The sequence below is a fragment of the Podarcis tiliguerta genome, assembly GCF_965153285.1.
Source record: "Podarcis tiliguerta genome assembly, chromosome: 9".
Taxonomy (NCBI): domain Eukaryota; kingdom Metazoa; phylum Chordata; class Lepidosauria; order Squamata; family Lacertidae; genus Podarcis; species Podarcis tiliguerta.
The window spans coordinates 36,837,596-36,858,880 of NC_139542.1; the positions used below are offsets into that span (position 1 = coordinate 36,837,596).

General features: G+C 40.3%; 1 long non-coding RNA gene across 1 annotated transcript in view; it reads right to left on the reverse strand.

Moving 5' to 3' along the window:
- Window positions 1-8,832: 8,832 nt before the first annotated feature.
- The window catches only part of LOC310685446, a 34,353-nt gene continuing 21,900 nt past the window's right edge, over window positions 8,833-21,285 (reverse strand). Inside the window, exons 3-4 of the long non-coding RNA XR_014515269.1 lie at window positions 12,834-12,958; window positions 8,833-11,646 (exon numbers count right to left, since the gene is read on the reverse strand). This is a non-coding gene — a long non-coding RNA (uncharacterized lncRNA). The remainder of the gene's footprint in view (window positions 11,647-12,833; window positions 12,959-21,285) is intronic.

The following is a 21,285-nucleotide window of genomic DNA, read 5'->3' on the forward strand; positions in this document are numbered from 1 at the left end:
CCCTTTCAGCAAACATGCAGCAAACCCCTGTTTGAGCTGCTTCTGAAATCAAGGTTTGTGAGTGCATACATGATGGAGCTGTCAGGGTCAAAGTGATTGGACTAGCCTTGACATTGATCAGTTCACCATTGCTCATTGCTACTCTCTGAAACCCTTCAGCTTGTTCCTATATATCTGGGATTATGAACAGGGCTTCTCATTCAACTAGCACAGGCTTGGATTGCGGAACAAAACCCAACCACTATGTACTATAGCCATATATATGTATGTTCAAATTATCATGTGATCATTTGGACATGTTATATAATCCAGCTTCTCTCCAAATGGTACTTTATTTGGTTAGATTCAAAATATTGCACAGGAACTGCAGAACAGCTGTATTATGCTAATTCTTGCTATCTTGGTTGTAAAGAATGAATCTGTTAAATCAAAGTAATATTTGGAAAGTTCTGAAACCATTTTTGGAAGTGTGTGTGCATGTTTTGTTGCGTTTTCCTAATGAATGCTAATCTTGTTACCTGGTATAATGTCATTATAGAGGAAAAGAGATTGGGAGTGGGCAGATAGAGAAAATAACATTGAGTTAACCAATTTGACATCACTGTTTGTTCTGTCCATTCCCTGACAACCAAACAAAGGAAAATGAAAGCTGATATGGCTGTTCTGGTAATGTCAAAAGTTGGCATTCTTTAGTGCTCTTTAACATGAAAGGAATACGTGTTAGAATAATGATGAAGGCATGGTGGGAATGATGTTTTTAATCTGCCTGACATTTAAATCAATGATCCATACAGACACAGACACAGACACAAATCATATAAGTGTTTTCAAATATGCAGCACCAAATGGGCCAGTCTATAATTTTATTCGCTCCTGACAGTCAGGTACAACCTTCTACATGCACCCAACTCAAAGCTGAAACTTCTCTCTCAGCTGCTACAACACTGACCCCACTGAAAGGGCAGAGCTGAAGATGTTGTACAAATAAAACTATGAAATTGGTAGCCTCTCTCGGAGTGTGAGCTGACATAATGGGCCAATTTTCTTTCCCTTGGGAGCAACCACTCAGTTTGCTAGCAGGACAAGTGACCTGTAGGAGAGGAATCCAAGGCTAGATATTCCGCTTTGCTATAAATGCCAGCTCAGGTCGTAACTTCCTACTGCAAGTCATCCTGTTAATGACCACATTTTTCAATTTGAAAGGGACGGAGCACTAAATGAAGTGATGTACAGCATGTTGACAAGCATAATCTATCCTGCATGCCGCTTACTGTGATGCATGGATTGGCTTTGTGTGTTTTGAAGAACTGTGTGCAAGATGGGATATATGCCTCAAAGAGCTATGCAAGAATGGCTGTTGAACCATTCATGTTATTTCAAAATGCACCACGGTCTAATTCGGTTGTCCCCCTGCCACAACCTGCTCTTGGTAAAGGGAAGAGAACCAAACACATTAAATACAACCACACATTACATCACTACATCACAAATTATATTTTGTTGACGAATTTCCCTCTCCTCATGTGCTTTAGCTAGTTCCAGTAGCACGTACATTCTCAGCTTCTGAAGAGAAACACATCTCCCCTAGTGTATGCCTTTCATGTGTTTGGAATACATGCAAGAAGAGTTCTTAAGATGTCACTATTGGATAATACACAAGAATTGTGCTGCTCTTGCAAATGGCTTGAGACTAGGAATAACTCACCTTCAGTTCAGCACAGAGCACATGCTTTGAGTTCCAAACGGACCAGGTTCAGTCCCTGGCATCTCCAGGCAGACCTTGTCTGTGACTGTGGGGAGCCACTGTAAGTCAATATAGACTGGGAGTCACCAGTGTAGTGCCCACAGGTGCTGGTGTGCCAGCCGGTACCTGCTATGGCACCTACAAGAGGTCTCAGTAAATATTCCCTCAAACATCTTACATGAGAAACTGTTAGCACTTCTACTCAGTTCCTGTTTGCACTGGGTCACCATCTTCTGCATTGAAGCCATGCCCCATGGCAGCCATTTTGTGTTACACCACACTCCCACAGCAGCCATGATCTGTTATGCTCACCCCACAGAAGCCATTTTGTGTCCTTCCATGCCCCTTCAGCAGTCATTTTGCAATGGGCACTCTCTCAAAATTCCAAATGGGTCCATAGACTCAATAAGGTTGGCAAGCTCTGATGTACACAGTGCTTAGCTAGGCAGTCCAATATTCTTACTGTGCTAGTCCCAAGGGTTAACCGCGCAGCAAGGTCTGAGTCCAGTCCGAGGTCGAGGGTGCGGTATGGAGGCTGTCCATCAAAGCTGAAGCTGGGTCCAAGGCAGGGAGTCAGGTGAGGTCAGGAACCCTGGCAGAAGAGCAGGACAGGGTGCAGGCAGGAACAGGCTACCAACAATGTTGCTCCCACAACCTGGGACTGGGGCTGGCTGGCTTTTATCTGCCCCAAGGCATAGGGAGGCCCTGGTCCACAGGTGACTCGCCTCTCCTGGCCTGGAGGCGAGCACTCCTCCTGGGGGAACTTAGTTCCCTCCGCCTCTCTGCCCTGAACCTCTGCAGTTCAGGAGAGGCTGGAGGGTTACCGGACCCAGAGGCAACCTCAGCTTCCCTTGACGGGGCTGAGAGTGGAGCACCTGCAGGCAATGGGTCCTCCATCACCTCAGGAGCCAGAGCAGACTCAGCTGGTTCTTGCACCTGAGGATCCAGCACAGGTGAGGACCCTTCAGGCTCAAGCCCCAGCCCTGGCTCAGCTGTTTCTGGAGGGGGGGGGCCTCCTGTGCAGGCTGGGATTCCGCAGGTTCAGCCTCCGAGTCTGAATCCCAGGTCATCACACCTACTCAGTATTACAATGGATCCCTACATTCCTATGCATCATTTACCTCATGACCATGGAGCCAGCTGTACATGTTGCTCTGTGCACCACAACAGATTAATAGGGTGCTGGGCTATGGCCTGTTCCTTTCACAGTAAAATAGTATTTGATAAAATCCAAATCACCTTAATTCCGTACTTGATGGGTGATTATTTTCCTTCCCCAAAACATTTGTTCATCCTGATACAGCTTTTTAAAGCACAGAACTGTCTCATTTTTTCTTTTAATAGACTCTGATATATTGCATGTACTCTGAGTTGGTTGGTGAAGTAAAGAGCTGCAAAGGCACTTGGCCAAGAAAACTGTCTGTCTCCTTCCTGCGCCAAGGATATTAGTCTCCTATTTACTGTGCTTTTATCTATGTTTATCCTGCGAACAAAATGAATTTAAATATCTCTATTTGTTAGTACTTAGACTTCCTTAATTCTGTTTCATCCTATATAGCTTCCTAGAGAGGCCCATTTTCTTTTCAACAGGAGTGTCATAAATAATTGCAGATGGACAAAAATGCAACACTTGAAGTAATGTGGGCAATGCCTAATACACTGGAGTGGGAAAGGCACGGTATTTCCCAGCATGAGCAGTTATAAATTAAAATGAATATTTGTTTTCAGAAATCACTGACAACATTTTCTCACCACTTTGCACGGCTGCACTCTACACTGTTTTTGGCAGACCACCCAAATGGTCAGTTTAAAGCAGACAGATTTATCTGCCATAAGGGTTTAGGGAGACTGGTCAACAAAACAAATATCAAATGCTCCCTAAATATGAATTATTGCAGCCAGGAGTGAAAGGATCTGACAATTTCAGGCCACTCAGATTTTTATTTTCCCCATCTTAAGTTCTCTACATTTCTGCAGCCATTTGTTTATAAACCAACCAAATCCTCATGAAAATTTGCCTAAGAAACACATTTTTGTACGCAGTTTTGATAAATTATTTTGCAAGTAGATTACCCTAATATTGTGTATTTTCTCTATGTCATTTTCAGTAATATATTAATTTTATTCACACCTTCCCCTAGTATATGAATCTTTGGAAACATGGTTTACAAATAAGTACAAATAATCTGGTTCAGATAAGTGCAAGCTTTGAAGGCTGTCTGTGTGTTCAGTTCTCACATTGTTTTGGAAAGTTGATAAATTTCCCTTAAAATGCAAAATTCCTAATTGCAACATTAGGCTATGTTCAGTTTGTAGAGCTGTGACTCCAAACTGTTCTGCTTAAAGCTGTCTTTAAAAAGGAAATAGGTTCACGTAGTGCTCTAGGTTAGTTACCTTTCATTTCCAGAATGTAGCTCCCCTGCTATAGAACTCTCATGAAAATGAGACAATATATGAACCTTTGAGGAAAAGATGCTGAGTTTTAAAAGAAATATGCCTCTGGCAAATTAACGTCAAAATCTTGAAACAGGAATAAACACAAACCTATATGATATCTTCATCCAATGCAATTTATCATTGCCAGTCATTTGTTTTGCCTAGAGTGATAGTTTATTATTTAAATCATATTGATAGACCACTTAATTTAAAAAATCTAAGCAGTTTACATAAAATAGTGTAACAAAAATTATTTAACAAAATGTAACAATCACTTAATAAAAAAAAGCTAAGTGGTTTACATGAAATAGTATAAAATATTTAAGTCAACAACCTTTAAAAACAATTATCAAAATATAGATCCCATCAACAGAATTTAAAAGCAACTATGCATAATAAAAGTACATGTTTTAAAATTCTTACTTGTATTTCTTGTTTATTTGTGGTATGCTGTGCCTACCTACTAAAATTCATCATAGGTTTGTTCATTTTTAAATACACCAACTATTTAGCTGTGCTAGGAAAAAAATGTCAGAATTTGGTGAGTGTCAGCTATAGGAAAGCCAGGGTAGGGAAAATAAACCATCTTTGCTGTCCGTCCCTGAGTGATGCATTTATTTCTAAGGCAGCTATGTTTTTCTGATAAAAGTTTCTTTTATTATAGTTGGTGAGAAAGTCGGACAGCACCATACCAGTTCATATGGAGTACTGTGTTTTTTGCTCTATAAGATTCACCTTTTCCCTCCTAAAAAGTAAGGGGAAATGAGTGTGCATCTTATGGTGCGAATGCAGGCTGAGCACCTATCACAGAAGCCAGAACAGCAAAAGGGATTGCTGCTTTCACTGCTGTTCTGGCTTCTGAGATTCAGAATATTTTTTTCTTGTTTTCCTCCTCCAAAAACTAGGTGCGTCTTGTGGTCTGGTGCGTTTTATAGAGTGAAAAATACGGTAATTGCACAATGCAGGCCTCAACTGAGTGCTGGATCACACAGCTAGTGGGGCAGTATGGAAAATGTCTTTTTCTCATGCCATTCCAAGCTAAAAAATACAAATAAAAGGGAACTTCAGTAGCTGTCATATGAGTATATTGTAAGTGACACTTGCTGAAATTCCCATTCTACACATGTATTAAAGGTGCAGGTGCCCTGCTCTCTGTGTTGGATCTGGCCACTCTATGTCCAATTCATAGAATCACAGAAATGTAGAGTGGGAAGGAGCCCTGAGGTCTAGTCTAGTCTAACCCCCTGCAGTGCAGTTGTCCAATACAGTGGTACCTAGGGTTAAGAACTTAATTCGTTCTGGAGGTCTGTTCCTAACCTGAAACTGTTCTTAACCTGAGGTACCACTTTAGCTAATGGGGCCTCCCGCTGCGGCCGCCGTGCAATTTCTGTTCTCATCCTGAAGCAAAGTTCTTAACCCGAGGTACTATTTCTGGGTTAGCGGAGTCTGTAACCTGAAGTGTCTGTAACCCGAGGTACCACTGTATGGGGATCGAACCTGCAACCTTGGTGTTATTAGCACCACACTCTTAATCAACTGAGCTATCCAGTACATATATATGACCCTTAAGACTTGCTGTGTCAAATATATAAAACGATTGGAAGGGCGTATACCTACCAACATCTATGCCAGAACAATGTCACAAAATACATATCTTAGTGTTACAGCCAAGTTACACTGGAATTGTAACGGTGTGTTAAGGCATGGGAATGTGGAATATTAAATAATTGGGGGTGGGGGTAGATAGGCAACAGAAGCCTAATGGAAGGAGAATGTAAAGATTCTCTCTCTCATACACACACACAACCGACTGTTACTTTAAAAAAATCAGGTGTAGTGGAATCAAGCGTCACTGTAATTGCTCTTCTCCAGAGTCAGCGGAAGAGAGAGTCGACTTCTTAAGCTCCATGGAATATGGATCAGTCCTTGTTAGCTTTGCATTTTGCATGAGGGCAGTGTAAGAGAAAATGTGGGTGTGTAAATTCTCCAAATGATACAGAATGTGATCACCTCTATTTTTCCCCCAAAGCTCCCTGGCACCTCCTTCCGAGCATTAGGATGAATCAGTAGGTGCCACAACTTTTCCGGTAAAGTGTTCAAATGCTTCAGATCAATCCCAAGGCCAGAGTTTAGAAGTCATTAGGATTTAGAAGTAATGCATGGATGCAACTTAATTGCACTTTATTATTATTATTTTTTAAAAAGTCCAGTAAGTAGTAGTTATAACATACATGACATTTCTCATTAAACATGGTTAAAATATAAAAATAATTTCTCATGAACAGAAGAATCTACATTTGGGCTGTCAGGCTAAGCAGACATTCTTTTACAAGTAATTTTGACATGGAGTTTTACTATATATAATTGTTTTAAACCTGCTAGTTTTATTTCTACTTAAATAATTTTATGTGAACTTGTTTTTAACATTTATCTGTATCTTAATGAATATTTTGTATTGCTTTATGTAAACTGTTTAGAGGGTTTTATCGATTAAGTGCTATAAAAGATTGTGTTTTACAGTGCTTTTTTGAAAAAAGGTGGTGGTATTCACCATGAAGTTGCTACAGTAAGTGCCACACTTTTAACCATTTTTTTTAAAAAATGCAAGTGCTGCTTGTGTACCCCCAGGAAAAAAGCCCTGCTGTTTTTTATGGTTTTGTGCTATTTTTTGTGCTAGTACTGCTTTCGTATTGACTCTTTTAGCAGTTTGTTGCTTGTATTTGAATTTGAATTTGTGATCTGCCTAGAGGATGTGATTAATTGTGTGGCATATAAATGCCAAAAATAAATAAATAACATCTTCCCCAAGACACAGAATGAAAGTGAGGATAACACCCGCACACACACAAACACACACTGAATACACTTTTGCTTGAGTGTGATCGGAGGCTGACAGCTCCTTACTTGTTGTGAGAAGTTGAAATCTTACCCATTTTCCACCAAGCCACTGATGTAAAACTTTGTATTAAAACATGAGGAGCAGCTAACCCAACCTTTAGGCCAAATATCTGTGCAAGATATCCAACACACTTTGCTTCTTTAGAGTTCTTTAGAATCATGGGTGAAAATTAATGGCGGGCAAAGAACTAATGTGTACCAGAAAATGATTCATCCTCTCATCCTTAATAATGAAATAATAATAAAAAAGGGTAGTCAGTGCTGCCGAGTTGTTCCAGCAAGCAGGTCTCCAGGAACTGGGGTTCCCTACAGAATTCCCCTTGATCTTAAAGCTTAACTTGAAACATTTATATGCACAGAGCACCTGACCAAAAGATGTGGTGGAAAGATACTTTTATCACATTGGCTGTATATCTTTCTTAAATAATACATCCCTGCTTTCTTCCCTACTGAGAAAATTGATTCTATTCTCTATAATTTGTGTGTGTGCGTGTGTGCACTTTTATAAAAGTTTTTAAACAGCAAGACAGTTTGGGCTATCTTCTCCCACTGTACCCTAATTCCTGGAAAGATGCTCAGTTAGAACAAGATAACTTTAGCCAGGGCAAAACCTTTAAAAGAAAGAAAGAAAAAGTATTACGGTTAGGCAAATGGTGATTTGTTCTTAAGATCACTTTGCCATCTTGACTGCATATAAACAAAAGCTGCTGCTTGTATACTGAACTAAGGGAAATCCAAATTTTTCAAGGAATCCCAAAACTGTGCTCAGAAAACCCAAATTCTATGGGGTGGCTAATTTATGCAGATTCAAAATATTTCTTTGCGTTTACTTCTTTTGAGCCAGTGTGGTGTAGTGGTTAAGAGCGGTAGTCTCGTAATCTGGGGAACCGGGTTCGCGTCTCAGCTCCTCCACATGCAGCTGCTGGGTGACCTTGGGCCAGTCACACTTCTCTGAAGTCTCTCAGCCCCACTCACCTCACAGAGTGTTTGTTGTGGGGGAGGAAGGAAAAGGAGAATGTTAGCCGCTTTGAGACTCCTTAAAGAGAGTGAAAGGCAGGATATCAACTCCAAACTCTTCTTCTTCTTCTTCTTCGATAATTTTGCGTCCAATGACCATTTCCTGGCACCTCAGGTAAGTCAAATTAGATGGGTGTCCAGCTATATCACTGAGACTAGACACATCACATCATCCCTCAAGAATGTCCCCCATCGCTCGGGAATAAGGCATATCTGGGTATTACACCATCTGTGTTAAAATCAACTAGTGTAGGAAGCAGGGGTGGGGTGAGTGTCCAGGTCATAGTCCCTCTGATTGGTGATGCTGTAAAGATGGTTTCTAAGTGCAGCTGAAGCCTCCCCATGACCACAAACCAGGCTTTTTTCTTATTACTTGGAGACATTCATCTGAATGCATTTAGAAGCTCTCTTCAGACCTTTGCACTGCTCATGAGAAGGTTAGAAGTGAAGCCAGTGGGAACAGGGATACTGGGGGTGGGTGAGGGCATTGATTTTAACACAAATGATACAACATCTGAATAGAGCTCTTCTAGGAATCTTCTGGGGGAGAGATCAAGCAAGGGTAATAGGTTATGATTCTGCTACCTTCCAATTTCCCTGGAGTTGATTGTAACCAAGACCAACAAGGCATTTAGATGCAGTGAGTAAAGCCAATCAGAATCTATGTTGACCAGTTTAATTAATCAGAAGTTAGGTTTGTCGACAAACACAAGGAACTGCATTCAAGGAAACAGAGGTTGTTGATTTTTTAATTACAATGTTATTTTAATTACATAATTACAGTTATGAAAATACATACAAAAACCTTACTGTTAAATCATCCTATATTTAAACCCAAATATGTATAGTATAGAAAATATGCAATAGTTGAAAATTTCAACTGTAGCAATGAGTCAGACTTCTATCAATGAAAATAATATATACAGTTTAAAATTACATTCATATTTCAGATTCCAGTGATTTATGAACAAGCCTATCTGCTGTACATTGTCTTTTAAATCTCTTACAACATGTAAGATTTCTTTACAATGTCACAATCCAAACTTGCTCATATCAGGATGATTTTTCAAATATAGAAAAGCTTCTAATATTTGCCTGAGTTGATAAAGAAGTACAAAGATAACTCAGATCTTACACAGTACTGGAAGATCAATAATACCAGACAATTGATTTGTGTTTTGAAATGAAAATTCTCTACCCTCCAGAAGATGCAGAATAAAAGTCCAATTGAACCCAGTTGAAGAGCCTTAACATAATAGTTAATTGCACATTTATAGCCCACTTGTAAAATTTATGCAATGGTGTGACTGCTTCAGGTCACAAGGTGGAGTGAAACAAAGATTAACCAATCGTAGCAGGACACACTTTTCCCCTTAAAATGGAAGACGGATTAGGGTTTGGGTGAAAGAAAGGTTAACCAATCATAGCAAAATGTATTGTTGACTCTTAAGAAGGAAGCAGAGTTGGAAGAAACAAAGGTAACACAGAGCGCTACAAATTATATATAATTTCTACACTTTAACTTCTTGCATTCCTGACCCTCCATGATATGGTCACAGGCAGGGAAAAGCTTCTCATCTGCAGAATGCCAATGGAGGAGGCTAAGATTCTCTAGAAACCTGGGAGTCTGTGTGGGCTTTAAAAACAAACCCTGTTGTTTATTTTGAAAAGCACTCATCCACTCTTAACAGGATTAACAATTAATATTTACATAGCATTTTACAAAAATAAATAAATCACTGCATCAAAATTTTCATACTATAAATGCTGGAAACTATTATGGATTCCCGTTCCTTTCAGCTGGGATCTGCATTCATTTGCTGTCTCTAATGCCTTTACTCTTGACCCTTTTCACTGCAGAGCAAAGAGCAAATTGCAAAATGAGGACATGGGGAGAGAGACAAACTGTGTTCCATTAAAGAGAGAAAGTGGGGGGAAAGGTTAACATTGGTTTGCTAAAAAAAGATCTAAAGCCTTGACTCTGAAAAATAGGTTAGGATCTGAGAGTGGAATCCATTTCACTCTTCCTTGGACAAACCTTGGTGTAATTCCTTCAAGGTAGCCCAAAGATGGTACCCAACTCCTCCACGCCCTAAGCAGAACCGTTCAAAGTAACAGTTGCTGGAGAGGGTATGGGGAGTTAGGCATGTTTATTTTTCCATATGTGGTGGACATGTCCAGTGATCAAAAGATATTTGGGAAAATATATTTCGTGAAATCCAGGCGATCCTTGGACAGAATTTAATGCCTGACCAACTCATGGCATTGCTCTCTAAATTTGTTGACGAGGGTAAGATTGTTTTTGTTTTTAAAAAAGACCTGTTAAGCTCTTTCTTTGCAGCGACATGCATTGTGGTGGCTGATAACTGGAAGCAGATCAATGGAAACTTGACTGAGCTATGCCCAAGTTTGGCATGGATGGAAAAATTGACAAAGCTAAAACCCAACAAAGATACATTCTGCGCAGAATGGTTGTGACCTCCAGGTATATGTCAAATAAAACGAATGATGGGAGCCCTCCCTTAGCACATGCTTCTACCATATTGTCCTTTTCTTGTCTGATTACATAACATGCCTTTAATACAGCTATTTTTTGTTTATTCACCATAGCATACTGAAACATTTTTACTGAAAACAAAACCCCTTCTTCCATTTTCTTAAATGAAATGATTTTCTTGGTTTCATTTTTACAAGTATATGTAAGCTCCATTTTCCTTTATTTATACATTTTCTTGTTATACCTTATATATGCTTTATCTTGTCTTGATGTACTTATTTAATTTTAATGGCATGTTGCTCTATATATCATTTCTTTCTGTATTGAAAATTCCAGTAAAAATATATATTTATTAAAAATATTAAAAGCATGGCTTAGAAACCTGTTTAACATGGCAAGGAAAACAAAATCTTTCAGCTTTATTTGATTTCTGTATATGAAATATTAATATTGAGTTAATAGTTATGAGCATCCCTTTCCAGAAAGGATCTATTAGAATTGTATTAGAAGTGCAATGATGGGTAACAAAACTGGAAAAACTATTGTCAGAGCACTGAGGGCAACTGTCTTTATAGATTAAAGTGGCCATGTAGCCATCATTGACAATCTACTGAGGTCAGATCAACAGGTACTGTTTGTTGTTCCATCCATGTGTCAGTTTAGATTGTGGCTGCTATTACCAGTGCTTTACTGCACAACTTCCTTAGTAGGAATAGCCCTAACATTAGGCAGAGTGGGGCATCTGCCTCAGGCGGCAGCTGATACAAAACAGCAGCAGTCCAGCCACCATTCTACCTGAGTTATCAAAGAAAGATTCAACAGCCAGTTTGGTCAGATTCTGTACAAGGAGAAAAAGAGAGAGAGAGAGAGAGAGAGAGAGAGAGAGAGAGAGAGAGAATCGTCTTCTCCTTTGCTTCAGGCAGAAAAAAATGTACGGTATTCTTCCTTAAGTTCCAAAAGGTTGAGAAGTCAACATCTCTGGATTTCAAAAAGGATGTAAACATGTTTATTTTGTCAATAATTAGTGCTGTGATTTATTGTTAACTGCTGCAACCTGTTAGGAAAAAAAGTGTGGTGTTTAATTCGTTTATACAACAAAAATACCTCAGATTGCTGTTAACAGTTCAGAATTGAAATGAACTTGCTCCTAAAGATGCTTCTCAAAAATCTCCTTTGCCATTATTTAAAATAAAAATACTATCCACAAGTCCACTGGGTACTCAAATATTCTCTGAATATTAAATGTCACTATTTCAGGCATCCAATGGTTTTTTATTTTCAGTGTTTGATATATGGCAGCCAATATTTTCTCCATACCTGGGAGTTGATCTATAACAGCATAACATTTCGTATTCATCAATCTTGACAACAAACATGCAATGGTGTACCACAGCGGTTTTCAAACTTCTCCATTTCAGGAAAATGTTTCACACTGAAGTTTGTCAAAATCAAAATAGTCAAGAAATGCCAACGAGTCCAAAGCAATAGAATGTATAATCCTGAGCTGAAAGCATCACATTCAAAATCCGTATTTGGCACTGAAATTTCTAATTCAAAATTGTGAATAGCAAAGTGGGAAAATGGATGAACTTCAAGTATTTGTAGATTCTTGTGTCAGTTCCACGTGAAATGATTACTAGGATAAGACCATCCCATAGTCATCTGAATTCTAGTAAGTAGATTTCCCAGTATCCAGGTTACTTAAAAGGCTCCTCAGATGTGTTGGAACCTTCTGTGGGATCCCAAGCCTCTTCCTTAGATGCCATCATGGTCTCTGTTAGGCTGACTCCTGACACCCACAGTGATGCCCAGTAAAGAAATCTGAACATGTTCCACATTTTAAAAGCCAGAGTTATTGCTGGCACTGTGACAGGCCAGCAGGAGCAGGCTGAAAATACCTCACCAAGTTTCAATTAAGAATGATTTCCCATATCATAATTTTTATCATTGCTTTAATTTTGTACTGATTGGTTCCACTTGTTTTGTAGGGTTTGTGATGCATGAAGAATAATCAGTTTTCAGGTTTCGTTATGGGTTTCAGCCACTCTTATTGACAATTTAATCCCAAGAAGACAACATTACAGGAAATATTACTAGCCTGTTACCTATGTGCATGAAGTCATGTACAATATTTTTCTCAATTTGCTTCACTGTTACATTAAATATAATCTAATATACTATTCTGTATTTCTCCACAGTTATTTACAAATACACATTTCGGAATATAGTAACGATACTCACCGTAGTCAGAAAACCAGGAATAATCTTTGTTCTTCTACCATATTAAGATCTTCTGAAACTTTTACAGAATTACTTAGCAAAGACCAATAGTGACATCCAGTGGCCATTAGGAGCACATCTACAAACTGCAAGCAAATGTTGTGCATAGTATTATAACTTGAAACAAAATAATTGCAGCGCTCAAGTGCAGAAAAAAGGCACCCTGTGAAAAGAGAAGGACACCCACAGTTTTGTTGCATTTGGCATAATATTTTTCAATAATCCCCAAGATACGCAGGATGGGTGCCTAAATGCTGGAAAGCAACAAAGTCACAATGAGGTTAAGAATCTTGAAATCAAAGAAATCTCCATGGGATCATGGCTTACAAGCCTTTTTAGACCAAGGAGCCCACAGATTAGGGACATTGGTAAAACATGAGAAGGAAGACAATTTTATAGATGTGATGAGGGGCAAATACTTAGGGTTGTATACCAGCTGAGGAGAGAAGCAGCTGAAAAATTATTGCCTTCCTTTAAAAAAGTTTTACCTTTTTTCCTATGTTTAATTTGCTCTTCCAGTTTCCAGAACAGAGGTGGTATAGTCGCACAAGGGTGTGGGAGACTATACATGAGAATAACCTTATTAATGTTTTACATTGTATTCATTTGTACATGACTGAGAACCATAATAAACAGTTCATAACAAAACAACACCTATGACCTTGCTTGCGCTAATAGGACTTTTAATGTGTGCTGTACTTGTTCTTTTTAAGGAGATGCAAACCATCTTGACTTATTCTGTGTCCAGTGTATCTTTGGACCAAACTACACATTGCATTAATGATGCGGTTTACGCTTTAAAGCAAAGAGGAGCTGTTGTCCCCAAGGCAAGTATGCAGACGTGGGGGCCCTGATCCAGATCAGGACCACAAGGTGGAGCGAGAGGTTAAAGCCCACAGCTTCCAAGCCAGGGTCCCAACCTGTTCGTAAAAAGAAAATATTGCACTTACATGATTAAAAGAATGTGTAGTTTGGCCCTGTGCTGTTGGAAGCTGTCCTGGGGATATCACCTATGAATGGAATCTCTCCTTAGGAGGACCAATGCTTCTATTGCACAGAGTGAGGCAGAGCTACATAGCAGATCTCACACTAATACATGACTTTTTGTGTGTGACAGCACTCACAGGTATGAAGTACCACCCCCTCTTTCCCCGCTTCTTATGGCAGTCATTTTGCAGTAGCACCTATGAAACTTTCTGCATATAGGAGATCCAGCATCTCGTTTTTTGTACCAATCCACCCCAGCTACATGCACACACACACACACACACACACACACGACACAAACAGATAGACAGACTTTAGCCAAGTTTCACAATATGTACTTGGAATCTATGCTCCAACTCCAACAAGCTAACAAGCTTTTCCTAACTTTATTTTACCTGTATTCTAGGAAACTGAAGGTGATTCTGCGTTCTCGTTGGCACTGCATTAACCAGCTGTTCATCCAATGCAATTATTTTGCAAGTGTTCAACATCAATTACATTCTCTGTTTTGCACACGGCTTCCCCATTTTATTTTAAAAACAAAAGTGTTAATGGGGGGGAGGCATGGGGTGTGTATAGCAGAGAAAGTAGAAATGCTTCTGGCATAAGTCAAGGTTTTAGCCTGCAGGCAAAACATGAAATAGCTGTTAAATGTGAGGGGACCAAAAGGAAAAAGAGAGATAGCAAAAACAACCATCCCAGGAACCTCTGCTAATGACTACCATTTGTCCTCCTGTGACAAGTTCTGTAACTAATAGCACATGACAAAGTGTGTGTTATGGGCTTTAAAACCGGAAATTGAGGTACATCCTGGTTGGAAGACTAAGTGATTTTAGTATATGAGTGAAATCATCCAAGGGTCTAAATCAGAGATGGGGAACCTGTTTCATCACACGCAGCTCCCTAAAATACCAGGGGCATCACGGGCCCCACAGCACCAGGGACTGCGCTCAGGAGCCCTCCTCACCTGACCATTCCACAGCTAGGCAAGAGGATCACTGAAAGGATCACCTGCTAACGTGCTATTGATGTCCAGCACTTGGACTAAAATGAAATTATATTTGTCTCTGTGTCTTTTAAAATTACTTCTAAAACAGAGCTAGCTGTTTTCTCACTGCCTGAAATTTGGGGAGTGTGTGTGTGTGTGTGTGTGTCTGATTCCTTGACAGGATGTAGTAGAATGCCTGAAAAGGCCAATTCCCAGGAAAACAGTGAGTCACAGAAGCAGAAAAGCAACTGAGTTTTTCATTGGAAATGGTGGAAGACAACGGATTGGAACAGCAAAACAAATGAAAAGCTAATACATGAAGCAAAATGAACCTGATTTTTAAGAACTAAAATATGAAGCACTGAGGCTTTCAGTCTTAAAACGAATGGAAGAAACAAGTGTACTTTTTCCGGCATATGTATATTGTCAATTTTTCTATTGCCTCTGGAGACCAAAACCTAACTTGTTTACTCACATACATTCTTAGATCTATAGGTTGTGTCTATAATTGTGTCTAGCATCTCAGGTTTTTTTATTATCAGCATGATCATCCTAAATCCCATTTTGTGCTCCAGGCCATGCATAGGAAATGCCAGGATGGGGGGGAACTGAGAAATTTTGGGAGTTTTACTTTTGGGGAGTTAGTCTCACAAACTACAAATCCCACTGTTCTCTTGCTCTCCCTCCCCCCGTCTTATAGAGGGGTGTCACAAAGTTGTGGTTTACTGTTCAGAGTGCTTCCTGGCTTTGCCATAACATTACTTTTGTTTAGCTCAAAGAAATTTCACAAGATCCTATTACAATCCAATGAAAAATATTCAGTAAAGTACTGTGAAGAATGTATAGTTCTGTGAAGAGTGGCAGGAGCAGTGGCTGTGAATGGCTGGAGTAGCACATTAAATATTCATCTTGATTATTAATTTTACATTGTAATTTTTATTATTATAATTTATATATAAATTCAAGTTGTAAGCCAATAGAATACAACGCAAGAAAGAAAAGAAGCAAGAAAAATACAACGAAAACCCATGCAGCATCTAGCACTAAGTGGTCCATCATGAACATCAGGAATTTTTCAATGGTCCATAGGGAAAGGAAGTTTGGGAAATTGCTGGTCTAATACACAGGCAGTGACCGATGTGAGGGCGATCTGGCTGCGACATCTGTCACCCCATTGATCGCCAGGGTTGATTTGGCTGATCTGGCTGGCTAGGCGGGTGTCCCCTTCCTCCCTCACCGCTTCATGTGCGTCCCTCCCGAAGCTGCGCGCTCGGTGGAAGAGGATGACCATCCCAGATAGAAGGAGTGTACCGTTCTTCGGTCAAGGCAGTGACCGAATTGTGTGGAGTGGGAGGGTTATGTTCTGGAGGTTCTCCATGCAATCAAAGGGGCAGGAGGGCAGAGCTAATGCAGTTCCCATTCCTGAAATCACATAGCTCTGCCCTGGCCCACCCTGACATCCAGGTCTGCTAACCAAAAACCTACATGTAGGCTCCTCTCAGAGTAGGAACGTTCACATATAATACATAAAGGCAGCTACTGACTTCACGCTATAGTTCATTTTGGAATTCGCTTCCTATTGCATCCTCTTTATCAAGAGCATTTTAAGCTGATTGAGTGAAAGTGTCTCCCTTTTTAAAATGATTTGTTTACTACCATTTGCCAGGCAAGAGTTTCCCACAATCTCTCACTTTCTCTTCATGCAATTTCGCCATCATTCCAGATATAATATAAGGGGTTGACAAAAACAAACAGCCATACAAAAACTAGGCGCTTAGCCAGACATTTTAAACTTTGAACTCTGCTAAAAGGGTAAATGTTTCACACAGCACAGCCTCTCCCTCCTTCCTCTTTTCCTCAAGCTACACAGAGTTTTGTCAAGAAACGGACTAATTAATGTCCTGGATGGAACAATTTCAGCAATAAATAGTATTCCTGGAAAGCTTGGGTTAGAATAACTCTGATTAGTATCTTACTTCTTATTAAAAACAACAACAACAACCCAAAGTTTCTACTCCAAGAGTAGCCAAGACAGGCCACACTAACATGATACAGTCAGCTCTATGGGTGGGTGGGTGGGTGATCAGAGGCATCCATTAAATTCTGAGCCAGCCCCACTGCTGTCATGTGATGGCATCAAGGCAGGGCTGAGGATGTGTCAATGGAATCACCACTATGTTAAAGTCTTGTTGGGCAGTGGCTGGGGGTCAGGATTTCATCCTAAACCTTGCCCTGCATGGATATTCCAGTCAAAATTTTCAGCCCCATTTTTCTTACTTTTGACATTTTAAATCTTTAATGAGCTTGCTTACCCAACTGGGAAAATCTGTAAGTCAAGTAAGTATTTTTCAGATGTATACGCAGCTATTTATTTATTTAATGAATTTCTACATGGCCTTTTTGAGAAAGCTTCTCCGCAAAGAAGCTTACAACATTTAAAGCCACAACAATATTAGAGTATATAGTAATGAAATACTAATTCCATTACTACTCTAATACAAAAACCAGCAGCCAGCATGAAGCAATATAAACCTTCAGATGGCAAGTGACTTAGAATCTCAGTTGATAATATTTGTACATTATAATGGACAATAATGGCAAATTCTGTATGTCTGAGCCTCTGAATACGCAGCAACTACACGGAGACAGGTTAAATACATTGTGTAAATAGATACAAATGGCATGTAATTCTTTATTACTGTTGCAACAGTGAAATGGATTTGTGTCACTTTTTCAAAAACAGAAACACTTGGAATTGTAGACACAGATTGTTTCTTTTAGGAAGCACAGAAGAAGAAACTTGTTTCAACAACATTCCTCCAGGAACTGAACATTCTAATGCCACGTTTTTGCAGAAGAACAAAGACGTCTGCCCTGTGCAAAGACATTTGCCCCGAAGTGCTTCATTCTGCATTGTTTGGGCTGCATAAATGCTTGCTGTTTTTCCTAAAAGGCTTTACTGCCTGTTTGAATCTCATATGCTTCAAATGGGTTGTGGTTACCCTACAAAAATGCTGTAAGGCTGAGCAGTGGTGCTAAGGAGTGTCATTCAGCCAACTGACACTTTCCCTTCCTGGGTTCTCTACGAGAGCAAAACTGAGATCAAGGAGGAGAAAGCAGACAGCCTGGAGTCCTGGACCACCCCTTGAAGTTGTTTTAAGTAAGAAGACAGGAGGGCTTGACGGAATCAAGCCAGGTTGGTGTCCTATTTGCCCATTGGACCAGCCCCCATTGGTTTTAGGCACCCCACCATATTATGTGTGTTTCCATCAGTATCTCCACAATCAGAGCCAGGTGATACAGGGACCAAAGAAGGCAACACCAGGAATCCGCTCCCATCGAGTGAATCACATTTACAAAGTAAACAGCAGCCACAAAAGTAGATTTTCCTTCTAATGCAAATAGAAGACGGGGGACAATCCAGATTTATACCATGGGGGGCAAAGGGTTAAAGTGCCCCTTTCATGTATCACGCCAGGTCCCAATCCAAAGCAGGGCCTCTTGAGCCTGCTTTTAACTTTAAAAGGAGCCACTCAAATCTAGTTCAATCCTAGCTTGAGTGTTCTAGTGGGTTTTGTTTTGATGTCCTTCCAAGAGATAAAGACTCATAACTTTCACAGCCTTTCCTTCTGAAATATCAAAAGAGTCATCCAAGCTCAAAGCAGATCAAAGTTGTCTTGTCTTCCGATATAATCCAAAGGCATTTTCAACAGGAGGGATTCATCAAGTTTCCTTTATGTTTAAGGAAGACTGAACACAGGAAAAACAGAAATGGCACGATTACATGCTGATAGATCATATCCACCAACAAACAGGAGGTACAATAGTTGTGAGCCAACTTAGCAGAGTTACATAGCTGTAGTAAGTACATAGAGTGATGACAGCAGAACAACATGTGCTTAAAATCAGCCACATATATTCTTTCAGCAGGAGCAGCCTGAAATATTTTGCTGCCTGAGGATGAAGGGCAAAATCCTGCCCCCCCCATTCCAGATGAATCTTATTTCACCACTGGCAACAGACCAGCATCTTCTGCTATGCATGAGGGTAGCAGTTTACTTAGGATATGTAGAGCAGATCACAGGAACACCCAGTCCCGCACCCCATCTCCCAGCATCTACCACCAGAGATAGCTGCCTCACTCTGTCAAACAGTAGGGGTGGCCCTGTCTAAGTTTATGCCCGGGCAAGCTGTTTTTCACTTGATTTATGCCACTTAGGTGCTTCACGCTTTGAACACAATGTACCTTGCTCCCCTCCTCTGCCACAGCACAGTCTAGATCCGAATCAGGGGAGAGCATAGCTATTTTTTTTTTTTTTTTTTGTAAAGCGAAACAACAAGGAAGGGAAGTCAGATGCTGATTAAAGTTGCACCTGGTTTAGCAAAAAAATAAGCTTCCAAGAGACAGGCATTGCATTTATAGGCAACTCCCCATTTACGCACGTTTGATGCACGCACCACCACACATGTGCTCATTGCCACGAATCGAATAGTGGCATGAAAGGGGCAAAAACAGCCCCCCAAAAATGTGAAATTAGCAAAAATGGCACAAAAATAGTGTCTAGCAATCCCACAGGCCTTTGAAAGTGCAATCCCAGGAGCTTTTGCACTGACCTTTGAGGCCTGTGGACAGCTGGAGTTTGAGCAAGGAGGTTTGGAGGGAGCGATTGTGGTGGAATTTGGTGGGGGGGGGTGTTGTTGTTTGTTTTTAAGGGTTTTTCAAGGGTTTCCAGAGGTTTAGAGGGTGCTTGCAGGCATTTTCAAAGGTGTTCCCAAGATACACAGTTTCATTTAAATGCTCGGTGCCTTGGAACATAACCCCCAAATAAATGGGAAGTTGCCTGTAAACTGCTGAGGAGGAGAAAGAATGTCTGTGGGAGAATGAAGAAAGCTATCTATCACACAAGGAGACATGCAGTTAAAATTCCAGTAAAGAATTCTGCCATGGTGTAGGACACATATATAACCTGATATACATAATCAGATGAACTGGCTGGGGCTGATGGGAGTTGTAGTCCAAAATACGTGAAGGGCACCAGGTTGTCAAAGACTGTTAGAGAGTGAAGTTCTATATGAGGTGTTGCCATTTGTGTGAAACTGGAGATTATGTATATTTCCCACAAATGACTCTACCTAATATAGAACAGACAGCCTTCACCACCCTGGTGCCTTCTGTGGGAATGCTCAGGGATGCAGGAGATGATATATTGTGAGATTATATCCTAATCCAACTTGTGCTAACAAGTTCCCAAAATATCAGCAGAGTTTATAGACATTCCCCTTTAAGTTCGCAACGGTAACATATGCACAGGTTCGCTAGAACCTCTATAATAATTACTCTGGTAATTTCCCCTTTTGTTCCCTCCTAAAATACAAGACACGACACAGTCTTTATAAAAGTATAAAAGAGTTTACTCACGTTCTGTTCACAATATGATCCCAGAAGGCAGACAGGCTTAAAAAGGTAACATACATTTAGAATCTATCTTATAGGAAGATAGTCCTTTCCTCCTCTCTTGACTAAGAGCCAAGGGGGCATCTCAGCAGATGTTGCTGCTTCCAAAGATGAAGATGAGAGAGAGAGAGATGGCTGCCTGCCCTGTGCTTTTATCATTACCTGCACAGGTGAGGCCACACCCACCTCTGGTCACATGCAGAGGAAGTCTGTCCCAGGAAGTTTACCTGCTTGCTGGACAGACATCCCTCCCCATGTCTTAACATGTACACTCTAGGAATGTTGTTATTGACTGCTCCTGTGTTTTACACCCCACACCTTCAACATGCTTTAGAATACCACTCCCATCAGCCCCAGCCAGCTGGAGGATGGTGAAGGCTGAAGTATAAATACTGCAGAAATGTCCATTGTTTCTGTGCTGGATGTCATCTATAAAGCTCTGGAAAACTTCACAGATCTGACATAAACACTTAGCGGGATGCCTAAGTATTTATCATGTTCTTTAAATTTTTATATTCCAGCCTTAAGGAGCAAACCAGTGAGGAGCCTTGGCTAGGCTACATCACACTTTCCAATTAATATGGATCAGGTATGTGAAAGGTGAGCCACTTGGGATGCTACAATCCCTGAATAGCCCCAGGAAGTCTAGAATATGCCAGAGGGGAAAGATACCTATATACGGATGACCTAAGGAAACCTGTAGAGATGTCTTACTGAGAAATAGGTATGTACATTTCTTTTGGATTATAATATCTGAGTGTATAAATGCACTTAAATCATGTGTTGACTCTTTCCTGTGCATCTATAAAGACCTTGTTCTTTTTGACAAGCTCACCACAAATTTGAGTTCTCTTGATGGCTCCTCTGCCAGGCAGTTTCCTGGACAGGGAAAGCTGAGTCCAGCTATTTAAAGCTTAACTTTCCGTTTAGTGTTCCAAGCATTGATTAATTCTCACTTTCATTAGACCCTGTAATTTAAGGAG